Here is a 23,990-nt window from a genome sequence, read left to right as displayed (position 1 = left end):
TGCAACACAGCGGGCCCCAATACTGCAAGCTAAATAAAGGATTCTAACTACTGAAGGCACTAACTGGTAGGCATAGTTAGCAAATGAAAGATTTTGATACAGAACAAACAATGTATTTACCTTAATAATGTTCAAAAGTCATCATTCATGATATTCAGTATTACAAATTTACTCTTGCTGATGGACACACATCCAGATCGTCCGCTCTCAAAATTCTGCCATCTCTCTCCCCACATCCACCACTGCTGGCAGCTCACTTCCAACTGCCCAACGCTACGCGCCGCTCACATCCAACTGCCCAACACTAGAATAGCGAATTTCCAACAATGCCAACGTGCCACAGACTGCACACAGCACAGCCAGTGATTTTCATACAGAGCGCTACGTGACGTTACCAACACAAAAACCTAAACAGCCTACTTACATAGCCCCCATGGTCCGCACAAAAATTTTACAAATTGTTTTGGCCAGTGGCCAATACAGATTTGAAAAAAAATTTCATAATTACAATAACAAGGATATCAAATGCACACACTTATTGGTACAATCATGGTCAAAAGCAAAAATTGTTCTCATAAAGACAGTCCTGATCATTTATCACAATAGAAATTACACTTTTTTTCACAAAGTCTGAGCAGTAAAAGAAAAGGACACGGAAGTAGTGGATTTCCATACCGTCTTGATGAAGTAGTGTTGTGCTTCCAACGGAAAGACAATGCTGACTCTCGACATGCAGACAGGTAATGGGCCACAACAGAGCAAACCCACAGCAGAGTCAGTCGAAGTTTTGAAGAATATTGGTAGGTAGGTCATCACAGAGCAGACCCACTGTAGCCCTGGTAGAGAGTATGGTATTGGTGGGCCATCAAAGGTGGAGACCCACTGCAGTCCTTGTAGAGACGGCAAGCAGCCATCTGTTGTGACTGTGCAGGTGCACAATCACCATCGAAGAGTCTTGCGGACAATATAGCAAGTCCATAAACCACCACTTGTGCACACACAAAGTTTTTGGAATAGTCCTTAGAACCAGCAATGCTGTTAACCAGTTCCAATTTCTCAAATATTGTGCATATACTATGTACTATGTACTATGTACTATGACCAACAGAAATGTGTGCACTGAAACGAATGCTTACAAGTTACTTAATTTGATGAACTTGTGTCAATTACAATTTTATAACATGAGAATCCAATTATAAAAGTACAGAAAACATCATTAAAAACCTAATAATACAGATAATATTTGTAGTAATACAGGCTTTACAGAAGAATAGAAATAAACATATACATCAATGTTACACGAATTATGACATAAGTAAATAAGCCGGCCGCGGTGGTCTAGCGGTTCTAGGCGCGAAGTCCGGAAACCGCGCGGCTGCTACGGTCGCAGGTGCGAATCCTGCCTCGGGCGTGGATGTGTGTGATGTCCTTAGATTAGTTAGGTTTAAGTAGTTCTAAGTTCTAGGGGACTGATGACCACAGATGTTAAGTCCCATAGTGCTCAGAGCCATTTGAACCATTTGAACCATAAGTAACTAAATAAAATAATGATAATAGTTTTCGAAACATTAATTTCACACATGAGCATTAAATCAGAACAGAATAAATAATGTCTAAACATCATTACAAAGAAAATAACATATTATTAGAAAAATTCTACAACATAATTCTTATCAGATGAACACATAAAGACAGAAAGAACACAAATACACAAGGTTACACAAACACGTAGCTGAATAACACAAAAGGAAAGGGCAGGGTTTGTTTTCAGTGTAACATTTGGTACTGCAGTCCAACCCAAAACTTCATTCCGTAGATCTTTCCTCTTATTTCAACATCTGTTTCCGCAAAAAAAAAAAAAAAAAAAAAAAAAAAAAAAAAAAAAAAATCCTATCTGAACCTTTTGTCCCTAAAGCCAACTTTCAAAATAATTATTTCTCATTGTACACTACTCATTTTGGCCCATATATTTTTCTTATAGCTTCCCAATGCATTCTTTTCCTATTCTCCATAGTTTGTTTCTTGTATAGTATCCCCCCACCCTCTTAAGCTAACTTAAATCTATTGAGCTCAGATACATAAACTAAGGGACGAGGCAATGCAGCAGTACAAAACAATTAATATGAAACATCCCCCTAAAAAAATTTATGAATTACTGTGCTCATAAACCTCTTACGTTGTCTGATTTTCAAACAGCTGAACAGAGCTGAACGTACTCAGACATTTCTCTCTTTACTTATTCTGATAAACACTTAACTCACACACAAATATTTTTAGCCCAACGCAATCTGACTTTCAATAAACCCTACAAAGGAATGGTCCTAACTAACAATAACCTATGCCTTTCATGAATCATTTACCTCACAAAAATCTTCGTTACCCGAAGCAATAAAGCGAGCGCCAATACTGCCAGCTAAATAAAAAGATTTTAACTACTGAAGGCAATAACTACTGATAGGCATAGTTAGCAAATGAGAGATTTTGATAGAGAACAAACAATGTATTGATCTTAATAATGTTCAAAAGTATCTGGTCATGATATCCAGTATTAAAAATTTACTCTTTCTGATGGACACACGTCCAGATCGTCCGCTCTCAAAATTCTGCCATCTCTCTCCTCACATCCACCATAGCTGGCGGCTCATCTCCCACTGCGCAACGCTACGCGCTGTTCACATCCAACTTCCCAACACTACAGTAGCGAATATTCCAACAATGTCAACCAGCCACAGACTGCACACAGCACAGCCAGTGATTTTCATACAGAGCGCTACGTGACGTTACCAACATAAAAACCTAAACAGCCTACTTACAAATGCAATTCGAGGTATTTTTCCAATGGGTGTTTAATGAATCTAACTTAGTGTGTTAAAATAATGAGAAAGTTCACAACACGAATGATATTCATTCTCTCTTTGGCCCTATACTTCCCACCACAGACAGCCTGATGCGGGTAATGCTTACCAAGGTGACAAGTGACAATGTGTGCGTAGCGTTTGAAGTTTAACGTAGTAAAACTGAAGTATAGACACCCTTGAAAGTTGACATCAGCAACAAGCCCTCCTACCGCACACAAAGAAGCAGAATCGTACATTTCCAGGTTGAAGTCTGATAGTGTTCCACTGCTGAACTGTGCCAATCGAAATGCTTGTTGGCTAGTTAGTTCAAAAGTAAAGCTCTCCCGGACAACGGGAAGATTTAACACTACACTTAACACGTGGTATCTAATGCAGTCTGAGCACAGTAACGTATTCGAAGTCTTGGACCATTTCATCTACAAGACACTTTCGAAAAATCTCGTTTAAATACATCACACAAAGCAGACAGTTTCATAAACTTTAATAAAGCACAAGCTCTGCCCTTTCCACAATACGAAATCCACCAAAAGGAGCCACCCAAGGCACTCTTTATTTATTTATTTATTGAGTCATCAGTCTTCTGACTGGTTTCATGCAGACCGCCACCAGTTCCTCTCCTGTGCCAATCTCCTCATCTCAGAGTAGCACTTGGAACCAACGGCCTCAATTATTTGTTTGCTGGATGGATTTCAACTCTCTCTTTCTCCACAGTTATTTTTCTCTGCCTCGTGATGACTGGGTGTTGTGTGATGTCCTTAGATTAGTTAGGTTTAAGTATTTCTAAGTTCTAGGGGACTGATGACCATAGATGTTAAGTCCCATAGTGCTCAGAGCCATTTTTTGAACCACAGTTTGTTACCCTCTACAGTTCCCTCTAGTACCATGGAAGTCACTTCCTCATGTCTTAGCAGATGTCCTATCATCCTGTCACTTCTCCTTATGCGTTTTCCACATATTCTTTCCTCTCAGATTCTACGCAGAACCTCCTCATTCCCTACCTTATCAGTCCAACGAATTTTCAGCATTCGTCTGTAGGACACATCTCAGATGCTTCGATTTCCTTCTGTTCCTGTTTTCCCACAGTCCATGTTTCACAGTCATACATGCTGTGCTGAAAACGTACATTCCCAGAAATTTCTTCCTCAAATTAAGGACTACGTTAGATACTAACTGACTTCTTTGGCCAGAAATGCCCTTTCTTGCCAATGCCACTCTGTCTTTAATGTCCTCCTTGTTCCGTCCGGTATTGGCTATTTTGGTGCCTAGCTAGTTGAACGCCTTAACTTCATCTATTTCGCGACCATGTTAAGTGTCTCACTGTTCTCATTTCTGCTACTTGCCATTAGTTTCGTCTTTCTTCCATATTCTGTACAGATTAAACTGTTCATTGCATTCAGCATATCATGTAATTCTTCTTCACTTTCACTCAAGACAGCAACGTCATCAGTGAATCGTATAACTGATATCGTTTCACCTTGAATTTTAATTCCACTCCTGAAGTTTCTTCTGTTTCTATCATTGCCTCTTCGATATGCAGACTGAACATCAAGCGCAAAAGACTACATCCCCGCCTTACACTCTTTTTAATCCGATCACTTCGTTCTTGGTCGTCCATTCCTATTAATCCCTCTTGTCTCTTGTACTTACTGTATATTGCAAGTATCTCCCTGTAACTTAACCCTAGGGATAAGGTACAGGCACACATTTATATCTCCTGTAACAACAGCTTTCCTCAGACTAACAGTGCATGATTGCATCAATTACCTGCTATAGCGTGCCCACACAGACTGCTTGACATAGATTGGCCGACTGCTTCAGAACGACTTGAATATCATCCGTTGTCGCGGACGGTGGACGAGACACTTTATTTTCTTTCAGCGAGATTTCTGTGATCAGCAGTATTCTGCTGGGCTTGTGTAGCCGCCAGCCAAACGGCGATGTCAGGACTGTTCTTGCATCATCTATTGTAGTTATCACCAGTCTACGATAAATTCGCTTGCTTACCTTTCCTCTTTCGCGATATATAAAAACAGAACTATCACTCAATCACCAGTCACTCCATTTTCAGTCGTACTACCACGTGGCAAAGGGTAAAAGAACACCACAGTATGCAAGTCATAAGACATATATGTTCTGAAATAGCTGACCACATTATTGGAGGAAGACTATCTATCGTCCTGCACTACATCTCTTGAGCAGTCCCACACGAACTTGGCGACAAACCTTGCATCCGTCCGCCTCGGACGCTCGTCGAGGCATGAACAGTGGGGCTATCCCAGAGTGGGGAAGGCAGTGAAGCATACCAGACGCGCAACATAATGTTGCACCTCTACTACAGGTCAAGAAACTCTTCTTGGGCCACACAAAAGTCTAGATAGCGCTTCCAGTTGGGAATATACTACGGGCACTCTAGAAGTAATGTGGAAAATGCGGAATTTGTTATGGAATATCGTGGAACATTCCTGCTTCAGCTCCAGAAGTTTCATAAAGTTCTAATAGTTTTCCGTAGTCTTGAAAAAGGTATCTGTAACGGAGGTGCGTTCAAAGCAGACAGCTGTCATTGCGTTTCTTTTGGCGGAAAACCATAGCATGGCAGATATTCATAGGCGCTAGCAGAGTGTCTACGGAGAACTGGCAGTGAACAAAAGTACGGTGAGTCGGTGAGTGAGGCTTCTGGCATAATCGCAACACGGTCGCGCAGAATTGTCCGATCTCCCGCGTGCTGACTTGCCACAAACAGCTCTTGACTCCTGCAGTGTTGGAACGTGCGGACACTCTCGTACGAGATGATCAACGGATTACAAATACCTCTCTGCACAACTGAGATCTCTGTTGGTAGCACTGACACACTCGTCCACCAATTGGGGTAATTAGAGGTGTGTACCTGCTGGATTCTTCACCGCCTAACACGAGCAACGAAAGACCATCTGTGCGGAATCGCTCGCGCGTTATGAGATTGATCATGACAAGTCTATGCATCCGGGAGGAGCTCATAAAACTTCGTTGGACTGTTCTTCCTCGTCCACCCTACAGTCCTGAGCTAAAACCTTCCGACTTTCATTTCTTCGCCCGATGAAGGATGCACTCCATGTGAAGCAGTAGGTGGATGATGTGGAGCTATGGATGTAGCAGGACGTTGGCTCCCATGTCGACTGGTAGAGTGGTACCATGTGAGCATACAGGCTCTCCCAGTAAAATGGCGTAAGGTCGTCGCACTAAAACGAGATCATGTCGAAAACTAATTTTGTATACCAAAAGAGTTGGGAATAACATGGTATATTGGAACCCTGAATAAAACCAGCCAGCTTTCGCACGTTTATTCAAAATTTTACCATAGTAAAGGAAGGGTTTATTCATACGATGAAGTTAATTAAAATCCTCCATTCTTGTAAGCTGAAAAGCTAAAATTTTTTATACAGAACTGTTACAGGTTTTCGCTTCTGGAAGTGCCGACTGAAAACTTTTTGTAGCTTAAACTATTGTAACTGCAAGCATGAATATCAGTGAAGCTTTATTATATTATGTAATAAATAAATATGTACCAGAACTGTCAGAAGGACTGATAATTTGAGATTTTTTGCTGGGCTTACACCACAAATACACAATTTACCTAATAACGTAGAAAACTTTGAAAATAATAGAACCTAGTATTAAGGAGGATCCTTCCTTACCCAAATAACATTTTGTTAAAATTTCAACATTTCACTTTTTGTTTTTTGGTGGAACTCAAGATTATGAAGAAAATTACTTTCTAATAAGTTATTGATTGTACTGGCTTAAAATGCTGGATGGTTTACTTTGGTTTATATCTGGAATCCTACAGCTGAATATAAAGTCTTTCGTGACGTCGTTCTGTTAACACAGACGATTATTTCAAGTCACTCAGATTACGTCGTTGAGTGTAGGCAAGATCTTGTCAGGAGAACTAATTGTAGCATTAGGAAGGTAAAATACTGCGGCTGACGTTGCTTTTGACCTACGTATTAGTGCTTGTTGATACAGTATATCTGCTATGATTGAAACAGAATACAAAGTTGGCGTTAGCGGTATCTGAAGGGTGGTACAACAGAACTACTGTAATGCGGGCTTCAAAGCCGCAAGATATGTATGTATTATTGTGTTAAAACGTGGTAAATATGTATTGATGTTTTACGTATCACTTGCCACTATTCAGTAGCTTTGGAACGTTGATGTCGATATGGATGTGGTGAACTGAAAATAGAATGGACATGTCGTGTGGTGTTCAAATGGCTCTGAGCACTATGGGACTTAACTTCTAAGGTCATCAGTCCCCTAGAACTTAGAACTACTTAAACCTACCTAACCTAAGGACATCCCACACATCCATGCCCGAGGCAGGATTCGAACCTGCGACCGTAGCGGTCACGCGGTTCCAGACTGTAGCGCCTAGAACCGCACGGCCACACCGGCCGGCCGTGCGGTGTTTACAACAATTTTTTTATAACGGTTGCGTACAACGCTTGGCAGCACCGTAACACAAACTAACAGTATGTCGGCTTACATATTATGCTACTGGTTGAAGTATTTACGAGGGCGGTTCAGAAAGTAACCTCCGATTGGTCACAGTGCGGATTGTGGGGGGAGTAGCGACGCCATCTGTACGTTCACGCACTCAACAGGTCAGTCGGCATCAAGCCGTGGTCGAGTGAACGTCGTACCTGCGCTAGTTTAGTTTTTGTGGCAGTTTGAAATGTGTGCTGCAATAGAAAACCCCGCCAAATGTGAAGTGCGTGCTGTCATAAGGTTTTTTACAGCCAAAGGATATTCTGCAGCAGCTATTCATCGTGAGCTTTGTGCCGTGTACGGACCAAGAGTTATGAGTGAAGGAGTTGTCCGTGAATGGGTACGTTTATTTAAAAGTGGACGAGAAAACGTTCATGATGAAGAGGGGAGTGGTAGACCATCATTGGTGACTGACGAACTCGTTCAGACAGTTGATGCAAAAGTTCGTGAAAATCGACGTTTCCCAATGTCGGAGTTGTCTACTGGTTTTCCACAGATTTCTAAGACTCTCTTGTACGAGATAGTGACAGCAAGATTGGGTTACCGTAAGTTCTGTGCACGATGGGTGCCCAAAATTCTTACCGACCACCACAAAACTCAAAGAATGGCCTCTGCATTAGACTTTCTGTCACGTTATGAGGACGAAGGAGGACCATTGTTAAACAGAATCGTGACCGGTGACGAAACCTGGATTAAGTACGTGAACCCTGAGACAAAAGAACAATCAAAGATGTGGGCACATTCAAATTCGCCTACCAAACCAAGAAAAGCCTCGCAAGATTTTTCTGCCAGAAAACTGATGGCAACGGTGTTTTGGGATGCCAAAGGGGTGTTGTTGGTTGAATTCATGGAACGTGGTACGACCATTAATCAAGACGTGTACTGTGAAACAATAAAAAAGTTACGACGGGCTATACAGAACAAACGCCGTGGTATGCTGACTTCCGGTATCGTTTTTTTGCACGATAACGCCCGTCCTCTCTCTGCTCGCAGAACAACGGCCCTTCTTGAGTCCTTCAAGTGGGACGTTATCAACCGTCCACCTTACAGCCCAGACCTGGCGCCAAGTGATTATCACCTCTTCATGCATTTGAAGAAATGGCTCGGGTCACAGCGGTTTGATGACGACGAAGAGCTCAAAGATGCGGTCACAGGCTGGCTCCAGGCACAAGCGGGTGATTTTTATGCAGAAGGAATTTCAAAGCTTGTGAAGAGATACGATAAGTGCCTCAATCGCTATGGAGACTATGTAGAAAAATAGTGCAAAGATGTAGTTGTAAGATGTATATATTAAAATATTTTTATTTAACTTGGTGTATTTTTTTAAATCAACCGGAGGTTACTTTCTGAACGGCCCTCGTATTTACCTTAGTGCTTCTTGAAATGAAAGATTTTGATGTCGCCAAATCACTTTTCATGGTGTCGAAGTTAAGGCCTTAACAACCTCTTCCCCCTCCCCTCCATCAAACATGAAAACAAACATTTATTGAAAGTCTATCACTTAGTGCTTGTTCCAGGATGGGTTATTAACACTGTACATTAATTAAATTAATTAACAATTTTGGCGCCGTAAGTGATGATTACCTTTGAAATTGTAAGAGCTCTGTTAAAAAAAAATTCCGAGCAAATGCAAAGCGCTATTGGTTGTTTACAACTGTATGAAGTAACCGGATTCAAAATTCACGTAAAAATGGATAAGACGACTGTCGCCTATAGCGTAGTGTTATTTTTTTTATTTAAAAATTCGACAGTAAACCAGCTGGCAAACTGCAGCAGTAGAGTAAGATAATTTAAAACTGTTCGTAGAAGCTCTTTATCTATAACGTGTTCCGAAGATCATATCGAATTTTATTTTTAAATAAAAAAGGAATGGAACAGGAATTTGTTTTGTATCTGGCTATAATACCAAAGAACAATATTTCGTAACAGTCTAGAGATGTTAGGTCTATGGTAAGAGCGACTAGGCCTACATACCATAATGAATAACGTTCTGCATAAAAGTTAACTGAATAGGTTGCAAGTTGGTTGTCCTCAGAATAAAAATGCCTGTTGAAAGAAACAACAAAATCATGTCTGTGAAAGCTCTAGCACATTTCGGAAGACATCTCGGGTCATGTTGTGATTTAAGAAGAATGCGAAAGCTCTTGGAAGCCCAATATACTTTTCTTGCTGTTACCTAAAACTGGGCAGGAGGGAAAGATTTATTTCTCGAATTCTGGGTTTAGCTGTACTGTAAATGAGTATTATACAGTGCTGTCAACAAATTTAGACAATACGATAGCTAAGAAACTGCAGCGTTAGCAAAACAATATTATTTTTTATGGTTTTACCAGATTTACTACTCCATCGACATATGATCAATGTTACGGCTTTTAGTGATTTTGGAAAACAGGATGACATTGTTTAAGAACATTCTGTTCAACGCGCTAAGATAGGGCGAAATCGTCGCTCAGGGATGCAGGTTCGGTCTCCAGGAAATTTTTCTGTAGAAGTATAACTAAGCACACCCTGAGTGCTTCATGAAGATCAAAATGTGGCGATAGAGATATCTTACTTCTGTTTCTGAAACCGTGTATTACATGCCCTTTTTTTGAAAAAACGGTAGATCAATAATGCTAAAATTCATGGACCGATACAGATTGCGAGAAGGTCTGCACTAAAACATTTTATCACAACAAAGGTGCCTTTATATTTGAATCATTCTTGTCTGAAAAGAATATCGATATGGAGGGCGCACTGCAAATGATGTTTGCAATCGTCTCTGCAGGCTCCGAAGCACCCATTTCTCCTGTTTTCATGGTTGCATGTACTATAGTTTCTGTTGCTGTATCCTGTGATGCTTCAAGAATTGTCGGCTCTAACGGTGTCGTAGTGATGTGGAGCCATTGTGATATTAGGTTTTCCTCATCAGTTTTATGTTACATCTAAGAGTATGGAAGTACAAAATTAAACATGAGTGAGATATTACGGTCTTTCTGCTGCAGATGAGGTAGGTCGGGGTACACAGAAAATCACTTCAGTGTAGTTCCCAGTCCGGCATTCTAGGACGCGCGGGGTTGTTTAAAGCTGGTCTTGAAGTGGCAGCGACGTCTGTTCCTATCTGCGGGGCAACGGTGTGGAATAAGCAGCGGTTTGGAACTATCGAGTGAAGTTTCTGGGCAGCAGCACTGCGCCTGCGGTATCTGCGGAAGACAAGTTTGTAAGCAGGTGGTGTAGTCTTCTAGTCACGTGCGATTTCGGCGCCTTCTGCAAACGGCGACACCTCAAAGACTGTGGACCATAATGCTTGATGTAGTTTACACTACTCTCCATGGCAGTTCCAAAATAGTGATGAAGTGCAGGGAATACTTACAGATCATCCTGATCCATCTGTATTAAGACATTCCTTTCAGTGGTGCGTTATCTAAACAGACTACTGTTGTGGTCCCACCATCTGACAAAAAACCACCTTTAAATATATAGTGTCTACTGTCCTACTACACTAAATCTCCATCACAGGGAAAATCAGATGCTTCCCCATTACGCCAACATGTTTTTGCTTGCACACAAAGAATAAAATGGTTTGAGGTTGAATCCTGAAAGAGTTCAGAGTCCACAAATTTAAGGGAACTGCACACGACAATAACCAGTGATAAGGAAAATGTTGCGAGTGCGCTTCATACCTTTACTTATAACTTGTTGAAAACACACACATATTATCTAAATCACACACAGTCGGTTTTCATGAATTGTTAATCGCAACAAATATGTGTTTCTAGCAGACACAGCGGAGGTACATTCACTTGGAGAAACGATTATTATAATCTCTTTCACGTAAAACGTGTCAATGTCCTGCATATTAACATTGATAGTAATACTATTCGCGTTATATTACAGCTATTGAATTTGACACTGAGTAAAATCGTTAATTTCTGGTCTGTTAATGACCTTCCAATGGTTTCAGGGGGATCATTACTGTAGACTTAGTAATGACAAACATTTGTGAAGAATGATTACTAAATTACTACTATTGCCACAGGTATCCTAATTAACATATTTCAAACAAATGTTACATGTTTTCACGTAACATAATAATTTCTGTTGAACCCTACCTGCTCGTCAAGTGTACGGTGTCTAGCAAACCTGCTTTCTCGGATTGCTAGATAAGAATTCAAGCAAATCGTATTAAAGAGTGCTATTACGAAATGAATAGATGACAGTACTTAACTTTGAGAATGACATAGATGTGTCGCAAGAAAAGGGCGACAGACAAAACAACCATGTTCTTCAGTATATACAATTCGTAAATCGCTGGTCTTGAAGTGCCTAATCTTGATGCTGCTGTAGAAGTAGGCCGCGACCAGTCGGCGTGGGGCTTATGTCCTCTGCACATAGGGGCCGCTGCTGTCGCGTTGTCATCCTGGAGAGGGGTCGGTCAGCGTGCGATTGGCTCACGTCTTCTTCCCAGCGCTGTCTGCTCTCTCGTTTACGACTGGCGTGCCTGCGCGTGACTATTCCTTTTTGTTTGGCCTGAAACCGAGCATCGGTTCCCAACGATATTTTCTACTACTGGTCGTTGTAAACTTTGAGACATAATAACCATGACTGGAATCGTTCAAAATGCTTTTCATAAGTAAATCAATTTCTGGTGGATATTAAGTGCATCCGGCGAGTTTCTACATAATACCCAGGGAGGTTCCGTGGGGGGAAGTAAAATGAAATACGTAAGTGCGGAGACGTGACAGGGGGAACCCGGAAGAGTTGCTCCCATTAATTTTTGTTTGTCGAAACTAGGAGTGCAGCAAGTATGTACATTTTATTATATTTTCTGATTGTTCCGAATGTGCATACTAACTTTACATCGAACTTGTACGTATTGCAGCCGAACTGAAGCATGTGACGCTTGCTGGCCTCTGTGGCCGAGCGGTTCTAGGCGCTTCAGTCCAGAACCGCGCGGTTGCTACGGTCGCAGGTTCGAATCATGCCTCGGACATGGATGTGTGTGATGTCCTTAGGTTGGTTAGGTTTAAGTAGTTCTAAGTCTTGGGGACAAATGACCTCAGATGTTAAGTCACTTTTAAAATATTTTTGGGAAAAGCCGAAAAACGTAGCCTTGCTCTCACAGCAATTTTAAAACGGTGATTAATGTCTCAAAACAAAAATAAAAAAAAGACATAGCGAGCAAATCATAAATGTCTCTATAATCCTATATTAACCTCCTATTAGTATTTTCATGTAAAAATTTGTACTTAGCCCGTATTGCACCTTCTGCAACCGCATCGGCGGCCATGATGGACTGCAGTCGGTTGCAAATCCGACCGAAAAATTAATTCCGGTGTTTATCTGGCTATGTCGGTGAGAATGGTAGACTACAATAGTATACTAAAACAATACTAAAGGAAGAAAATTAAACGAACACCGTGCTGAAATACTGTTTTATTTTAAATATTTTTAAAGATTGAAACCTTTACATAAAAAACTATACATGATCTGCTACAAGGTACAATATTAATAATACTCAGATTTCATCACTGAATTCAGTCTTAACACCTGTCATGAACGCAAAGAAATCTTTGGAAACAAATCTTGGGAAAATGAAATATTGCAAAGAAACGATCACAAGGTAAAATGAAGTACACAGCGTTTAGACCACGTTCAGGGAATCGTCGTCATCTAAAAGCTCAAAATCAAGTCCTTCATCCTCGTCGTTTTGACATTCGTCTGTTTCCATAATCCTCCGCTGCTCAAAACCGTCAGTGTAGAATTTTAACTTTTACTCCTCGGGCCCTGTCTCATCCCAGTGTAGTTACAAGAGCCGCTTGACGTCCATAACTTTAGCTTTTTTCAGTGGGACGCCTTTTGGAATCTCTTCAGGAGGAGTTTCTTTCTTGATACGTTTGCCTCTTTTAAGAATAGATTTTGGCTCTCCACTTTCAAAACTGAAGAATGCTTCTCGTTGCACAAGACATAATTTTCTGTTTGCTATCTTCGTGATGATAATTCTCTTCGACTTTTGAAACTGGAAGTGCCAGGATCCAGGCTCCACGTCGAAATAAGTGTCCAAGGAATAGAAAAGCAACTGGAATCACTCAACAGAGGAAAGTCCACTGGACCTGACGGGATACCAATTCGACTCTACACAGAGTACGCGAAAGAACTTGCCCCCATTCTAACAGCCGTGTACCGCAAGTCTCTAGAGGAACGGAGGGTTCCAAATGATTGGAAAAGAGCACAGGTAGTCCCAGTCTTCAAGAAGGGTCGTCGAGCAGATGCGCAAAACTATAGACCTATATCTCTGACGTCGATCTGTTGTAGAATTTTAGAACATGTTTTTTGCTCGAGTATCATGTCGTTTTTGGAAACCCAGACTTTACTCTGTAGGAATCAACATGGATTCCGTAAACAGCAATCGTGTGAGACCCAACTCGCTTTATTTGTTCACGAGACCCAGAAAATATTAGATACCGGCTCCCAGGTAGATGCTATTTTCCTTGACTTCCGGAAGGCGTTCGATACAGTTCCGCACAGTCGCCTGATAAACAAAGTAAGAGCCTACGGAATATCAGACCAGCTGTGTGGCTGGATTGAAGAGTTTTTAGCAAACAGAACACAGCATGTTGTTATCAATGGAGAGACGTCTACAGACGTTAAAGTAACCTCTGGCGTGCCACAGGGGAGTGTTATGGGACCATTGATTTTCACAATATATATAAATGACCTAGTAGATAGTGTCGGAAGTTCCATGCGGATGATGCTGTAGTATACAGAGAAGTTGCAGCGTTAGAAAATTGTAGCGAAGTGCAGGAAGATCTGCAGCGGATAGGCACTTGGTGCAGGGAATGGCAACTGTCCCTTAACATAGACAAATGTAATGTATTGCGAATACATAGAAAGAAGGATCCTTTATTGTCTGATTATATGATAGCGGAACAAACACTGGTAGCAGTTACTTCTGTAAAATATCTGGGAGTATGCGTGCGGAACGATTTGAAGTGGAATGATCATATAAAATTAATTGTTGGTAAGGCGGGTACCAGGTTGAGATTCATTGGGAGAGTGCTTAGAAAATGTAGTCCATCAACAAAGGAGGTGGCTTACAAAACACTCGTTCGACCTATACTTGAGTATTGCTCATCAGTGTGGGATCCGTACCATATCGGGTTGACGGAGGAGATAGAGAAGATCCAAAGAAGAGCGGCGCGTTTCGTCACAGGGTTATTTGGTAACCGTGATAGCGTTACGGAGATATTTAATAAACTCAAGTGGCAGACTCTGCAAGAGAGGCGCTCTGCATCGCGGTGTAGCTTGTTGTCCAGGTTTCGAGAGGGTGCGTTTCTGGATGAGGTATCGAATATATTGCTTCCTCCTACTTATACCTCCCGAGGAGATCACGAATGTAAAATTAGAGAGATTCGAGCGCGCACGGAGGCTTTCCGGCAGTCGTTCTTTCCGCGAACCGTACGCGACTGGAACAGAAAAGGGAGGTAATGACAGTGGCACGTAAAGTGCCCTCCGCCACACACCGTTGGGTGGCTTGCGGAGTATAAATGTAGATGTAGATGTGAGCTTTGATGACGTCAGTGGCGACCTTCTTCCAGTCTCTCACTTTGCAGTCGTCCGACCCCAAGTGCACCACTGTGGCGATTTTTTCCATTATGCCGACGTTTGATGCAGGGTTTTCGATAACTCTCAGTTTTGAAAATTTTCTCTTCACGTTTCCAAATACTCTATCAGTGGTATAAAAGAATGATCGACGACCGGGAACCACTCTACAACGCTCTCTATGTGTACTGCAGCAGCGTATAGGAACCAGTACGTCAACATTCCAATCATTGTTTTAATCTTGTTTGCGCACCTGATCCGTCGGAAAAGAGGCGTAATTTGGTGAAACATACGAGGTCACATTGTCTTTCGTCTGCCTCGGCAAACCATGAAATTATATATGTACAGTCGTGGACAAAACGAGCGAGACCCCTCGCCTTTTCGTTATGCTGATCCGCACAGCTTTAAAGTCTGCTACACAGCATAACAGGCAAGGCGACGAAGTGATACGAACATACAATGCACAGGCGTGAAATTGAAAAACTAACCGAAATTTATCAGACTGGTTTCAATCATGTGTAAGACTATATTAATGTTGATTAGTGTGTTAACCAAAACACCTAAATATAAGATATAAATGAAAGAAGAAACGCTAATTAGTATGAACTGTATTAATAGAAATGAATTTCACCTTATCGAGATAACATAACTGTTTTAGTAAGACAAGGTACCCGAGATCGTTACGAATTAGCAAAATATTATGCGCATTCGGCCGCGAAATGGTCTGTGTCATCGTTCAGACCAGTCATACTGGACTATCGTTGCTGACCTAACACACCGGCCGGAGTGGCTGAGAGGTTCTAGGCGCTTCAGTCTGGAACCACACGACAGCTACGGTCACAGGTTCGAATCCTGCCCCGGGCATGGATTTGTGTGTCATGTCCTTAGGTTAGTTAGGTTTAAGTAGTTCTAAGTTCTAGGGGACTGATGACCTCAGCTGTTAAGACCCATAGTGATCAGAGCCATTTGAACCATTTTTGACCTACCACCAAAGTGTGCAAATTTAGCAATGCGTGAAGATTCATAACGAAATTCAGTTAAAAATCATTCAATGGCAAGCTGAAGTCAATTAAATTATTGACAGAAGCGGAAACAGTAGGCAGTAACAAGTATGAAATTCGACAAGAGTTTCATATCGAAATCCACAGGGCGCTGGTACAGAATAACGGAAGCAATAAAACGTATTGGGGGCGCGATAATTTCTTAAAATTCCTTTACTGATAGTCCTTCTGCCTGTATCGAGATTAGAACCGAAAACAAACCAGACCTCTTTTGCAGTAGCAAACACACATTTTCGCTACGCTAGCAGACAACCCACCAAACAGCCTTCTATTATTACCACAGACATGAATAAGCCGGCAATTTCGCAAAGAAAATGGCAAAATGATCTGCAGTTTCTGTTGCATAGAACTTTCTGGACTCAAAAACATGAACTGTCTACCTTTATGTCACCGCTTATGTGACCATCATTCGGGCTTTTTATCGAAATAACAAAAAACTGTTATTAGCGAGCAAATTTAGTAGGATAAATCTGCACCACCCTAGGAAATAAAGGGCGACGTAGCTGTCATACATATTCTACAATGTTTCGAATTCTCCATTAGACGTGCCACAGCCAGAAAACGTTCATTAGCGCAAGTGTTCCTTAAGGTGGAATGCTCGCACATCTAAAACGCGGTGGCATTAATAGTGGGATCTGAATTACCACGTCTATAGGCAAATGTATCTTACTTGCATTCCTGTAAACGTGATTTGGGTCGAAAACGTAGCTACGATTAATATGCTGATGTATCGACTGCAACTGGAACATTTCGAATAAAGAGTAGGGGAAATTATTATGCGGCCCTCATCTTCAGTAACTGTGGTAGCTATTTTCGTTGTTAGGATTTCGTCACATAAATCGGTAAAAATGGAACCCTACTAGTCTCACTTTCTTGACCGGCTACGTGTCTACCCAATCCTTAAAACCCGTTTACCTCGAGTACGGGTGGACATAATAAGCGGAAATGTATCGCACTTCCTTCGGTACACGGTCCCTTGGTGGTGTAAAAAAGTGAGCTATGTCAACGCAATCTAAAGATACGGCCGTTTATGTAAAGAAAATTTACCCGAAAGGTCAAAATATGGCTCTAAGAACTCTGCCATCAAGCTGCTTAGGTCATCAGTCTCTTGGATCTAGAACTACTTCAACCTACCTAACCTAACACACACCCATGCCCGAGGAAGGATTCTAACTGACGGCGCAAGGAGCCGCGCGACGTTGAGCGTACGGCCAACCCGCGCCGGCAAGCTCTTAATATCTCATGGTGTTACTAAAAAGTTATTCACTTCTGGCGAATGATTTTCTCCGCAGTTCATTTAAGAAAGAATAACTGAAATATATTTGATGTTAGGGAAGAGGAAGGACGCCTAATTCATTTCCCCTTGTCTTTACTGATGATGATAGATTCGCAATCTGAGCATACGTACTATCCATAACCACGCTTTAGATCCAAGTCATAGTCACAGATATGCCAGTACAACACATTGGTTTATACTTGAGGTATTTCGTTTCCCACGAAGTGGTGGCAGACGATGCTGTGGCGTCTTCGAAGCACGAGTTTCTCCAGTGCTAGCTATCTCAGACATCAGCTGAGCGAACTTGCATAGTATGTTGGTAGCACTTCGTCGCCTTGCCTGTTATGCTGTCTAGCAGACTTTAAAGCTGTGCGGATCAGCATAACGAAAAGGCGAGGGGTCTCGCTTGTTTTGTCCACAACTGTACATCTGTGTAGAATAATACGCCGCCTGATTTAGGACTTTTAGAAGGACTAAATTTTTATGGCAGTCATAACTTAAAATTAATTGACCTTCGAGGTCTTCCTTCAGTCTTACATAAAAAAAAACATCGCTTCGAACTTTGTGAGCTGTAAGCTGATGTTCCAAATTTTTCTTTTCCATTGGCCGATTTTCCAAGGAAATCATGCTTTTTAGATACGAGCATGTAGAGCATGCTTCAATATAAGGTGCTCCGAAGTCAATATTAAAATTATTACAGAATATTGTCCGGTAGCAGTCATACTTTACGTCCAGATCAGGATGTTTCCCACATTATTTTAACATTTAATTCACTGGGTAAATATTGGTGATGTAGCATTTTTCCTCAAGAATAAAGACTTACGATCGGCTTGAATTTTTCAATGTGTCTGTCAACTGCATTTTTCCTATCTTCGTACAACTTCTTTTTTCTGTCACCTCCTCTTCTTTCACCGGTTGCAGGCGAGGAATCGTTCCCTATACTCTGAAAAATTTTGTTGAGTTCCATTTTTTTGACATCTTCAACATTTGTAGTCCTGTCTTCCACAGCTGCGTGTAATATTACGGTATACTGACAATTTTTACTTACGGACCGTCTGATAGCGACTGAATAAAACACAATTTTAGTGTCATACGCGTTTCGCCTTTATTTTCCGCAAGGCATCATTAGTGGCCTGGAATATGTACATATGTTAGCTATTTTATTTACATTTTTGTCACTGTGCCTATAGGTTAGAAACAGTTCTGGTGGTTGGTATTTCCTATTAAGTAGTAATGTTTTGAACTGTACTTACAGGTTGCGTGGACAATTTCTTACATATTACGCTCCTGTTGCATTTTTGGTGTTGTTCTTCTTCTTATGATCGCCTATTTGCGGTTTTTTCGACATTCAACAGCACTATGCACTGAACGCTTGTTTTAATGCAGTGTTTTGGTTTCTGTTGTCGACTGTCAAATGTTTTTGCCAAAGATCGAATGTTACTGCCAAACTGATGAGTGTAATTATTGAAGTATCTGTGGTCTGATCGTGTATGCATTTGCGTGTGCGTTTGTGTATGTGTGTGTGTGTATGTGTGTGTGTGTGTGTGTGTGTGTGTGTGTGTGTGTGTGTGTGTGTATGTGTGTGTGTTTTGGTGTGATATATATTTTTTGTGCTGTGTGTGTGTGTGTCTGTATTTTGGCGTGGTACGATTTTTTTTTTTTTTTGGCTGTGTATGTGTGTGGGGAAGAGTTTTTTTGTTTTATGTTATCATTTCCTTTATAAAGTGTAGTAGGGAGCCTGTGCTGATGTGTGTTTGTTCATTTATCACATGTTTGTTTTCTGCTATGGATTTCTGGATGTGGAAGTTTTCTTGCGTTTGCATAAGATGTTTGTCATGGTTGCTTATTCTCATTATTTTCATTTCTTGTTCCATGTCTGTAGGATGATGGTTGTAGTGTTTTAAATGCTCTGCAAATGTGGAGTGGTTTGTTTCATACTTCCAACATCTGATATGTTCTTTGTTTCTTGTTTCAAAATTCCAGCATGTAATGCCTATTTATACTGCATCACAACTTCGACATTCAAGTTCATATATTCCTGATTGTTGGAATTTGTCCCTCTTGGTAGCTGGCTGGCTTAGGTGTGATTGAAGGGTTTGCCCAGGCTTATATGCTATTTTGAAGCCCTGTCTCTTTAGGATGTTTGCAACTCTGTGCGTTAGTTTATATGTTTAGGTCATGGTGTACCATCTGGTTCTTTTCTGTGTGGTGTTGTCATTGTGAGTGTTTGTTGAGTGTGTTTGTAAGTTTTCAGCTTGTGAGTTCTTTTGCATTCTGGAAAAGTTGTGTTGTTTTTTATTTGTGTTTTTATTTTTTGATTGAGCCTGTTTATCTTATAAAGTGAAGAGCTGCGGAATCACTAACGAAATCTTTAATGAATTGCTTAATTAGTGTCATTTTAATATGCAGCTGGGGTAACTACAATTTTTTCCCTGGGTACCAGAGGTTCTCAAAGTAGGTTTTTTGTGCCTCCAATTAGCTCTTCTCTCATGTGCCATCAATTGTTAATGTAGTCCTGAGCTGTTGACTTGCTATCGGACGGAGGAAACGTGACTACTTTGCGAAGGCTCCTTGAAGTCCTAGAAGGAACCCAATCATCTCAAAACCTCCACATAACAGTACAGAAAACAGCAGAAGATTTTGCACTTATCATTATCTTGTGGCAGCCTATGGTAGGAAATCAGAGGTAAGACTAATAACCAACATGTCACTGGGTGATACATAAAGATCATTTAACGAAGTAAATGAGTGAACAGTATTCTACGCTAGATCTTTTTTTTTAAAAAAAAAAAAACAAGAACAACCAAAAACACTTCGTTCTAACAGAAACATTACCTTCCAGCAAACAAATATACACAACTTAAGAGCAACGACTAAGCCCTCGTCATGGATTTTGAAACCAGTTGTAAACAGACTGAGATGCCTTAGAAATAGAAAAACACACACATTATTAAAAAAAATGTGTCTTCTAAGTCAAGGAATCTCGTTGCTAAATTCTGGGTTTTATTGTTGGCCTAGAAATTTTTCACGTGTTGGAAGCCATACAATTTTCAGTTACGTACACAGGCAGCATGCTTATTACTGATGGAATATTTAGTAATCTGTTCATTAAATGCAAACTACCGCACGTTTCGCAAGGTACGTGATCGGGCACACTAATTTATCATTCCGCTTCTCCGTTTCAGCAGTTTTTTTACAGACGGACACCACCGTTTCTTTTATAAGCTACTGTCGTGGCACTTCAGCGCCAGGCGAAAACTGAATATATTCATGAAAGAATTTTTATGGCTTATTTCCAAACAGCACCTGGCAAGGTGACAATGTTACACTCTCGTGATATAAACTGGTAAGTACTTTCGTAAAATCCCGCAGCCGATCCAACAACACTTTCTTTCTTCTCCACAGTAAATTCTGAATAGTTTTTCTAATCCACACAATGTCTTCTCAACGGTGTTCCAAGTTATATGGTAAGAGGATATCTAAATTGCTTCTAATTCCGCAGTCTGATGGTGTAATCTAGATTTAAACTGGGTTCACTGTCAAACAACGACATAACGATCTTATAATTTCCTTGGCCATGGCACAAGCAGGCCTCCCATAGTGGATGTAATGAATTTTGACACGGTCCATGAAACCCAGGGAGCAGTACATACTGGCGACCATGCCGATGGCATGTTCCTTGTCTTCGGAAAGCGGTACATATAGTTCCGGACCACAACATAATGAACAAAATAAGAGCGAGCGGATTGATGTTATTGTAAACAGAACACAGTACGTCATTTTGAACGGAGAGGTATCGTCAGACATAAAAGTAATCAAGTGAGTGTTAGAGAACCAATACTTTTTATAATATACAAGCTGGTTCTGAATGGTCTCAGAAAATAAGATTCGAGTCCTGCCTCAGGTATGGAAGAGTTTGTTCTTAGCATAGGTTAGTTTAAGTAGTGTGTAAGTCTAGGGACCGATGACCTCAGCAGTTTGGTTCCTTAGAAATTCACACACATTCGAACATTTGAAAATAAATGAAACGAGTTACAATCAAAATACCCTTTACTGGTCTTCAAAGTAATCACCATTAGCTGGAACACACCTCTCACACCGGTTATGAAGCTGTTGGAAACTCTCAGCAAACGCTTCTTGCGGAATCACTCGAAAGCGCCGTGTCACCAGTTGCTGGATGTCTGTAATGTCAGCAAGGTGTACCAATTTGAGGGCTAATACAAGGCGAGGAAACAAACACAATCTGCCGGTGTCAAGCGTGGAGAATTAGCAGGGCGTTCAACAAGGAAGTTGCGCACATGGATCACGTATAGCGGACGAGCATTGTTTCAACACCGTACACTTGCACTAACATTCCACGAGTCACCGTCGCTGTTCTCCATAATTACAAGCACAGCATTATGTTAAGGTAACACAGAATGAATTTTTCGAAGAAAAATCAATTTTTAGAAAATTCAGTTACGAAATATTTACTGTCCGGTCTAAAATGGTGCATATAATATTTAGAAGACGTGCATAGAAGTATTTTAATTCGTACTTGGTTTTCGGAGCACTTTGTTCCGTACCGTGATAATGAGACGCGAAACGTGTCTGATACATCCTGTAGCCTGTCTTGCCAGAGATATAACTGAGCACAAAAGAGCTATCTTCTCTGTTGGCTGCACTGCAAGACAGTTGACAATTTTGCGCCATTTGTATTGTTTATTTCCTGAGTAAATCCACGTGCTCGTTGTGAAAATCATATTTGGTGAAGTTATCTTCCCTTCAGCATGCCAGCACCTACCCTGGCGGTATTTAAAAGGTGTGTACATTGGCGCAAGGGAGTCAAGAATGCTCAAAATTCGTCTGATTCATTGTCTACATCAGTAGCATCTAACCTCTACTGTAGTAGTGATACGATGACTGATGGTGCTGCCACCCTAGAACTGAAAGTGTATCAAAAAAGAAAGCTAGCTTGAACTGAACAATAATGCAAGAAACTAAATGCTGGAAATACAAAATATGAGGTAATTAACGTGTCTTTATTAACAGATGTGTTTGAGAACAATGGATGCTGAGAAAAATGTGTAAATATGTGTTGTTTTACTTAATACACTCCTGGAAATTGAAATAAGAACACCGTGAATTCATTGTCCCAGGAAGAGGAAACTTTATTGACACATTCCTGGGGTCAGATACATCACATGATCACACTGACAGAACCACAGGCACATAGACACAGGCAACAGGGCATGCACAATGTCGGCACTAGTACAGTGTATATCCACCTTTCGCAGCAACGCAGGCTGCTATTCTCCCATGGAGACGATCGTAGAGATGCTGGATGTAGTCCTGTGGAACGGCTTGCCATGCCATTTCCACCTGGCGCCTCAGTTGGACCAGCGTTCGTGCTGGACGTGCAGACCGCGTGAGACGACGCTTCATCCAGTCCCAAACATGCTCAATGGGGGACAGATCCGGAGATCTTGCTGGTCAGGGTAGTTGACTTACACCTTCTAGAGCACGTTGGGTGGCACGGGATACATGCGGACGTGCATTGTCCTGTTGGAACAGCAAGTTCCCTTGTCGGTCTAGGAATGGTAGAACGATGGGTTCGATGACGGTTTGGATGTACCGTGCACTATTCAGTGTCCCCTCGACGATCACCAGTGGTGTACGGCCAGTGTAGGAGATCGCTCCCCACACCATGATGCCGGGTGTTGGCCCTGTGTGCCTCGGTCGTATGCAGTCCTGATTGTGGCGCTCACCTGCACGGCGCCAAACACGCATACGACCATCATTGGCACCAAGGCAGAAGCGACTCTCATCGCTGAAGACGACACGTCGTCCCTCCATTCACGCCTGTCGCGACACCACTGGAGGCGGGCTGCACGATGTTGGGGCGTGAGCGGAAGACGGCCTAACGGTGTCCGGGACCGTAGCCCAGCTTCATGGAGACGGTTGCGAATGGTCCTCGCCGATACCCCAGGAGCAACAGTGTCCCTAATTTGCTGGGAAGTGGCGGTGCGGTCCCCTACGGCACTGCGTAGGATCCTACGGTCTTGGCGTGCATCCGTGCGTCGCTGCGGTCCGGTCCCAGGTCGACGGGCACGTGCACCTTCCGCCGACCACTGGCGACAACATCGATGTACTGTGGAGACCTCACGCCCCACGTGTTGAGCAATTCGGCGGTATGTCCACCCGGCCTCCCGCATGCCCACTATACGCCCTCGCTCAAAGTCTGTCAACTGCACATACGGTTCACGTCCACGCTGTCGCGGCATGCTACCAGTGTTAAAGACTGCGATGGAGCTCCGTATGCCACGGCAAACTGGCTGACACTGACGGCGGCGGTGCACAAATGCTGCGCAGCTAGCGCCATTCGACGGCCAACACCGCGGTTCCTGGTGTGTCCGCTGTGCCGTGCGTGTGATCATTGCTTGTACAGCCCTCTCGCAGTGTCCGGAGCAAGTATGGTGGGTCTGACACACCGGTGTCAATGTGTTCTTATTTCCATTTCCAGGAGTGTACAATCATACATGCAGGACTTGCTTGTGAATTAGATTTGATGTACGGTTATTGCAAGCAAAGTGCTCCCTTTTTTTTCTTTTGTTCAGATATTACAGCAGATACAAATAAACAGTGTCATATAAACATTAGACTTGTTTGTGGATTACAGCCTATAGGTCAGGGCTGCAGGTACCACGGTAT

The sequence above is a fragment of the Schistocerca nitens genome, chromosome 2 (genome assembly GCF_023898315.1).
Source record: "Schistocerca nitens isolate TAMUIC-IGC-003100 chromosome 2, iqSchNite1.1, whole genome shotgun sequence".
In the NCBI taxonomy this organism is placed as follows: Eukaryota; Metazoa; Arthropoda; class Insecta; order Orthoptera; family Acrididae; genus Schistocerca; species Schistocerca nitens.
Note: the sequence above shows the minus strand (reverse complement) of the source record.